Source organism: Quercus lobata, chromosome 1 (genome assembly GCF_001633185.2).
Source record: "Quercus lobata isolate SW786 chromosome 1, ValleyOak3.0 Primary Assembly, whole genome shotgun sequence".
Lineage (NCBI taxonomy): Eukaryota > Viridiplantae > Streptophyta > Magnoliopsida > Fagales > Fagaceae > Quercus > Quercus lobata.
The window spans coordinates 23,594,807-23,603,254 of record NC_044904.1 but is presented as its reverse complement, the minus strand read 5'-3'; positions in this window follow the sequence as shown (position 1 = coordinate 23,603,254).

Sequence of the window (8,448 nt, the reverse complement as noted above, 5' to 3'; positions counted from 1 at the left end):
TCAATTTCATCTTGTTACTCTTCTCCGTTCAAATTCTTAATGAGAATATTTGACTTTTGACTTAAGAAATGGATTATATGTCACATGCACACCTAAAATAATCTTAGAAAATATAGCTACTTAATAGAAAATTAAAAACATACAACTAAGTTTAAAATAGTCAAATAAAATTTCAATAATTTTAGTAAATTACCATTATTACATTAGAATAATGGTTAAATGATTACAGTCACTATTTTCTAATAATTTAAAATTTTGAGACAATCGGTAATTTATAAAAATATTTGGGTCACAATTTCACAGCAAATCCTAAGTGACAATCTATTAACGGTAGGTAAAAATGATGTTAATAGTGGACCCAAATGAGAATTAGTAGCAAATTACTAGCTAATTGTTGTACTACTCGTAATTTATCATAGTATCAAAACAGGTGGATTAAGATCCACTTATTAAGGCCCTAAATAAGTGGATCTTAATAAGTAAGATTATTTATTTATTTATAAATGGAAGGTTTAGTGAAGATAGGATTAAAACTTAGGACCACATGTTCTAATATTATGATTAATAAATTACTTTCTTTTCTTTTTTTATCAAAAGAACACGTCATCTCACAAAACTGCTAGTGGTAGTTGGAGACGCGGAGCTCTATATAAATATTAAGAACTACACTCACGCACTCGATGTGGGACACAAGCCCAATTTTTTTTTTTTTTTTTTTTTTTATTATCAACAGAACACGCCATCTCACAAAACTGCTATTGGCAGTTGGAGTATTATGATAAATTACAACTAGTACAACAACCACAACGTTAATTTAAGGGTTAATGAGGGGGAAGGCTGACCATAAATAAGATGCGAAAACAAGCCTACTTGGCCAATTCTTTCTCCTTTTTTGAGGAAGCATGGTCAAGTGCTAAAGACTTTAACTCACTTTCAGGATGGAATTAAAGAATAAGACACGTTAGCCAATGGCTTTATTGGCAGATGTTCGTTCTAACAACCAAATGACGGATAACAAGTTAAACTTTTTGAATAATCTGTAATTTATTGTACTTAATAAACTTTAAAGTACTAGCCCATAGTCCTTGATACTCTTTTTTTTTTTTTTTTAATTAAAAAAAATTTCTTGTTTTTGTTCACGTAATAGTTTTTCTTTTTTAAATTGTATTACAATCTCAATTTGATTTGATTTATTTTTTATTTAAAAAAAGTCACGCACGTCACATGTGTCCTAATTTTTTTTTTTTTTTTGATGAACGTCACATGTGTCCTAATAATTCTTGATAAAGAGGCCCAAAACTATGTTCTAAGTGCATGCCTTTGTCGATTTTTTTGACTAAGAAATTACTAATATCACGGTAATGCAATTAATTTAATAATAATTTATTGGAGGGACCACGCTCATTTCCTTTTCAATATTTTTTTAATTCCTTGTACCTTCTTTATGAAAGTGCAACACATTTACTATTGCAATTTATTAAACCAGTAGTCAATAGATACTTAAAGAGGACATTTTTGACTAAACAGAATCATTTTATATATTTTAAAAAATCAGAATCATTTTATTTATTAAAAAAAATCATAAATAACAACCATAAGCTATACAGTCTCGACTACTCTTCTAGATGTACATCCAAAGTCAAAAGGTTCTGGTCATGATACTCATACTGCAACGCAATTTCGCAAGTGATTTTATATTCTTCTAATCTCTTGACTTTTACTTTAACAGTAGCTTTTGAGTTTTGACTGAGGATTTAAACCTGACAATTCAATCATAAATTTTCTGTTAATTTTCATTGTTCTCTTTGTAGACTTATTCCTCTTCTTATGTCAATACTTGGAAAATGCAAAAATGGTAGCTAACTTCTACAACGAACATTTGGTACCCCATCAATCCTCCATTATTATTATCTTAAATTTGATGTAACATTAAAAATATAATTAGTCTCGTCTCATGATTAAATATGGTCCCTAGAGTTGACTGGTTGATACATTATTCTATAATGCCAGCAAATATTTGACATCTTATGATTAATGACACATCAATTTATAAAATTTTTATTATTAGGTAAACAATTTATAAAATAATATATATAATAAAGTTTGTAATATTTTTCGATTTCATTTTAAATAATTGGCACACATTCATTTCAAGCAGCTCATTGCCCTGGGATGATGAGTCTAAAACCTCTAAAGTCTAAACATGTTAGGAGAGTTTGGTTATCTTGCATGTTGCAATGGAACAACAATTAATTAATGTGGACAGTCCAAATATTAGACAATTTTAATTGTTATATAATCCACCATCTTCTTTTAAATTAAATGTAAATATATATATTTGAATTCGACCATCAGGTATTTTATTTGGTCTTTCTCAAAAAAAAAAAATAATAATAATAATAATTTTATTTGGTTGACATAAATAGTGCACAGACTGGCAGGAAAAAAAAAGTCCAAAATGGCTAATGCCGTAAATTTGGGGGGTTCAGGTTCAGTTCACCAATCTTCTTCCTTCTCATTTTTCTTTTTTATTGAGGGTTCACCAATCTTGACCGACGTCATTTATTATTTTTGACTGAAAAGTTAGGACGTCATAAATAGAGGTATGAATGACTTGGAATAGTTTGAGTTCGACCGCGTGGCTCGCATTCAATTCTTTCAGATGGAAAATTATAAATCAACTGGTTAGTAAATAGGAAGCTCGTTCATATAGATAAATATACTTAAAAAAAAAAAATATATATATATATATATATATTAAGATATCTAATATAATTCTTACATATATAATTTAAATATTATTGATAGTTATTCTTAATTATTTATTTTTTTACTCTTTAAAAAGTCTTATAAGAATATTGTTAGGTAAGAAAATGTAAGAGTATGTTTGGCAACTTTTTTTTCCTTTTTTTTTGTTTCTAAAAACAATTTTCTATCTTGTTTGGCAATCCAAAATGGGCTAAAAATAAAAACTGTTCTCAAAACTCAATTTGTAAAAGAGACTGAAAACATGCAAAAGACCGTTTTCAGTTTCTAGTTTTCAAAAATTAATAAAAACACGCATTTGATTTAATAAATCTGTCTCATTTAATGAGTTAACATTAAAATTCAAATCCTAGTAACAATATATTTTAATATATATATATTTTTAATTTCAACTATTATTTAAGAATATATACTACTTGTTTAATAATTTTGAATTTCTTCTTAGTAAAGACTTCAAATAAATAAATATATAATATATAAAAATAGAAACAATAAAAAAATAGAAATAAAAAGGATAAATTAAAAAAAAAAAGACAATTAAATAAATGGTAAGTTACAAATTACACCCCTAAAGTTTGAGGGTGTGTAGATTTTACACCCTAAAGTTTCAGAATTTGAATTTTACCCCCTGAAGTTTGGAAGTGTTTAGATTTTACACCAAAACGTTTCAGAATTTGGATTTTACCCCATAAATTTTAGGGATGTTTGGATTTTACTCTCTAAAGTTTGGGAGTATTTAGATTTTACACCCTAAAGTTTTAGAATTTGGGAGTGTAAAATCTAAGTACTTCCAAACTTTAAGGGGTGAAATCCAAATTCTAAAATGTCAGAATATAAAATCTAAACACTCCTAAACTTCAGGAAGTAAAATCCAAATTTTGAAACTTCTAAATGTAAAATCCAAATACCCTCAAACTTGAGGGGTGTAATTTGCAGTTTAACCTTAAAAATAATACAATTAGGATTAGGATGACCTAAAAGAATTTTGCATCATGAACTATGTACCACACACAAAACTTAAATGAGTTTTACATAAAGAAATGTAACCAACATTTATTGGAAAAAGCAATCCCAAAGATTTGGGACTGGGAATTTTACTAATAGCATAAAAATATAATAATTAAATAATGTAAGGACTAAATTTAGATTTGACCCAATATAGATTGGGTTTTGGCCCAATGAGCCCAAAAAATGAATTTATAGAACGTGGATGAAAGAACTAGATCTCTTGAGTAAGAAAGATAGTAACAGTTATTTATTTAAGAGAATCAAACACAAGTAAGGTAAGAAAATTTGTCCTCGGCACAGTCCGAGGAGCTCTGTTATATTGTCAAGTTGATGATCAAGGTTACAAGAGTTAAAAGGATTATTACAAGGATTTCTTTTCTCGATCCCCTCTTTTTGGCCACCTTTCCATGCTATAAACTATAATTTTTGGTATCATCCCCACTGTACACATGTAGGTTAGGTTTTAGGAACTCCTTCTTGTCCAATCCAACACCTCCTAGAACTTTCAACTAGCAGTTATAAGGCTGATTCACTACTGTTCAGGTATCACCTCCACATTAATGTGGCCAGAGAGTTAGCTGGGATGCATTTAATGTGGAGGTAGCAGCTTTTGTAGATATTTGTTGCCTTCATCTACTTCTCTCTTATCTAATGTCTGACTTCTAACCGTGATGCAATCTTGAAGGATATTTAGGATAATAGGACATTCCTACTGACCTCGGATCCACATTTCCGATATAACTTTTCTCCTTGGACATATTTTGGACTATCATGTACAATCCTTATCTCTTCCTCTTCTACCATTCCCTTAAAAACATTATTTGACCATCCTTGGATAAGTAAATATCCTCGGACTGGGTCGTAGGCCCAATATATACAGTTTTAATAGTACCTTCTAACTAACTGGTCCCCATAATAGCCCCTCGAAATCTTGCTTTTCAACTCCTCGAGAGGAAAGAAAGATTTTGATATCCTTTGCCCATCCGGTTTTTGGTTTCACCCTGTTTATCCGAACTCCCAAATGCCTTTTTATCTGCTCAAGGCACGCTCTTGACACTTCGGCTTTTAAAGCGTGCCATCATTAAATTTTGACGGCACTTTTGTCCCCTACGTTCAACGACACGATGCAAATCCAATGGTGGAGGATTTCCTGGGGTTACGAGTGGGAATTTTCCCACTTGTAATTTCTGTGCCACTATAAATAGTTTTTCAAATCAATTCAGTTTCCTACTTTCAACAATCACACAGTCCTAGAGCTCATACATTGAACCTATCATTCTCTCTCACTTCCCTGTGCGTTTATAAATACCAAAAATTTGTCCGAGGACCTTCTTTTCAAACCTATAAGTTTCCTCGAACCCTCTTATTTTTTGTTTCTTTCCATATATTCTCTTTTCATCACACTTTTTTCTTCTCAGCTCTATTTTTCGTTTCAAACTTGTTAATTTCTCTTCAAAACTTCTTAGAAAATGGGTAAGTTCAAGCGTTTAGTTGAATTCGAGGAGGATAAAGAAAAATTTAGGACTAAGTACAGGATCCCACCAACAGTGGGCATAAGATACGTTACCTAAGGGGAATGGATAAATGATAGGAAAGAAGGAGAGGTGGTCATCCCAATGATTGCCTTCATAGAGGGAGGGATGACCATCCCCATGGGTAATATCACGAGGAACTACCTTAGATTCTTTAGACTATCTCCCACACAATGCGCCCCCAATATGTTCAGGGTATTAGGGAGTATAGAAGCCCTAAATGAGAGAATGAACTTGAATTTGACACATCATGATGTGAACTGGGTATACAACCTACATCATTTAACGGGGGCAAGGATATTACCTTAAGTCAAGGTATCCCGAAGTAAGGCTAGTCCCCAATGCCTCCCTACATCAAACAAAGGGCTAAAGGAGGATTTTTTAATCTTTTCTGGAAAATGGCATGATGACCTACCCTGTCCAACTAAGGAGGGAACACCAGGTGGGGGTATAGTCGTAAATTTATGCACCTTGGCTTATATTTCCCTTTTGTTTCACATTATTTCTGTTTCTAACAAAATTTCCTTCCGTTTTAATGATTTTACAGACAGACGTTCTACTAGACCTTAGCTCAACTTAGTCAACCGAGAGAGCCTAGACAGAATTCTACGATCTGAGGTGTTCATAAACAAAGCCGACGATCAATTACGAACAGCGCACATAATCCTTGGGTACAGACCTATTTCCTTTGCATTCCAAGCTCCCAAGTGTGTGATAAAAGCCAACGATCCTCGTCTCCCCTGTATTAGTGTGGCCTACGAAGGATTCATTGTTCCTGAGGGCGTTCCAATTCCTAAGGGTACACCCTTTACTCAGCCACTCTTTGTGGGCATCCCTTTAGTAGGTGCATCCTCATCCCAACCCGTTCTTAAGGAAGAGGAGGAAGAAAAAGAAGGAGAAGAAGAAGAAGACCTAGAGGGGATTGTAGATTTGTCAGACTCCTCGGACGAATTTGAGGTGTTCAACCGACCTCTGTCCCCCGAGAGTACATCAGCTGACCTTGACCATCAACAACAAGTAAGCACTATCACTTTGGACGAGATGGGCATCCAAAGAAAATCTAAAAGAAGTTTGCTAGACTTAATAGAGTCCCAGCCCGGAAAAGATGCACCAGGGAAATCATCTTAGCCCAAACTTCCTCCTCCTCCTCCCAAATCTCCTCGTCCTCCTCCTCAGCCGTATTTGCTATCCAGACCTGAACCTGCTGACCCAAAGAGAAAGAGAGAGCAGAAAAGCAAGGAGGTAGTGGAGGTAAGGAGATCTTACTCTGTGCCTGAAGACAAGACCCAACGAGCTGCAAAGCAGCAAAAGACTGGCCAAACATGGTAGAGAGGCTTAGAGAGGGGAGATAATCAGCCACCTGAGTTTCAGGCCTGGCTTCCAGCTCTAATGCTTAATGGTGAACCCTTGAGGGATAATGCATCCATCAGGGATTTCCATAGAGGCACTGGATGCCATGTGGCCTCAGCTTTGGAGGGAGGCTTTATTACTCCCCACTAATATGGCCGAGCTGCGGTCTATCAGGAAGAATGAGGTTTTCCTTATCCTCAAAAGATATCTGGGCATGGTATGATGCTACCCCTCCCTCCCCCCCTTTTTTTACATCTTTATTATTATTTGTAAGGTTACTAACCCTTTTCATTCAGGTTGTCCAAGCCACTTTCAGGGTCGAGGAGATAACCAATTCCTGCTATCGGCAGTTGGACGACGAGAGGACTAGACGCGTGGTATTTGTGGAGTCGTTCAACATCGCCGATCAATCCAACAAGGATCTAAGGAACAAGTTGATCGAGGAGGAAAGGGCCAGAAAAGTGCTGAATCGGCTTTTACGTGATGCCAAGGAATAGTTGGCTTCTTCTAAAGAGCAAATAGCAGTCCTCCGGAAGAAATTAGAAGAAGTCCAAAAGCTTAAAAATCAAGCCGAGAGGTTAAAAGATGAGACTGAGAAAGCGAAAGTGGAGGCCGAGAAGGCTCGGGATGAGGCTGAGCAGCATGGTTACGACGTCGGAGTAGCCGAGACTGAGGAAACCCTTAAGGTAGAGGTCCCAACCGTGTGTCGAACCTATTGCGCTCAGACTTAGGATGAAGCTCTCAACCGAGCTGGGGTTGAGGCTTCTTCTAAGCTAAGAAAACCAGAAAATATCTACTACCCACTAGCCATAAAAGCCTCGAACCTTCCTCCCATTCAAGGTGAAGCAGCCTCTACAGTTGCTAACCCTATTGAAGAAACACAGCCTCAGGATCTTCTTCCTCCCAGTCAACAAGAGCAAGTAAAAGAATCTGAAGCTCCCAAGGAAATCTCCTCGGATAAGACTGCAGCGGTTCCACAAGATGGGGCAGCTTCTCAAGGTTTTGAAATGGTCTTAGCTTCAACTACCGTGCTTGCCAAGGAAGCCCCTAAGGAGAAAGAAAAAGTGATTCCTACTGAAGCAGCTAATCAAGTTGGCAAGACCTCTAAGGATTGGCTTCAGATAAAATTGAAACCATGAATCCTTATTTTTATAATGTAGTTACAATTTTTGTAATGGAATTTCCTTTCTTTAAGACATGTTTTAATGAAATGTGCACTTTACTTTTCCAAATTTATATGGGTTATTATTGTTATTTTTTTTTATGCAATTTTCATTTTAACTGTTCTTTGTTTGAACATAACTGTACACCATAAAAGTGAGAAGTTGCTTACACAAGGGAAAACACAGTTTTTACATATTTATAATTGAGAATCATAGTAGATCAAGACTATTAAATCCATAGTACTATCAAGACATACTTTGAATCTATCAACTCTAACAAGTTTTCTAATTTTGAGAAAATATTCAAACGTTTGACTAAATAACAGCCAAGTCCAGGGCACCTTAAAATGCTTTAAGTGATGCTCATGGACTTACTTCGGTTTATATCTTTGACATAACTCAGTTTCTGTTCAATATTTTAATAGATGTCAAGGGTTATTAATTTCCACTAAGTTTGTGATCCGAGAAACCTGATATGACTTAGTTTTTGTTTAATATTTCAATAGATGTCAAGGGGTATTAATTTCCACTAAGTCTGTGGTCCGAGGAACCTGATATGACTTATTTTCTGTTTAATACTTCAATAAATGTCAAGGGGTATTAATTTCCACTAAGTCTGTGGTCCGAGG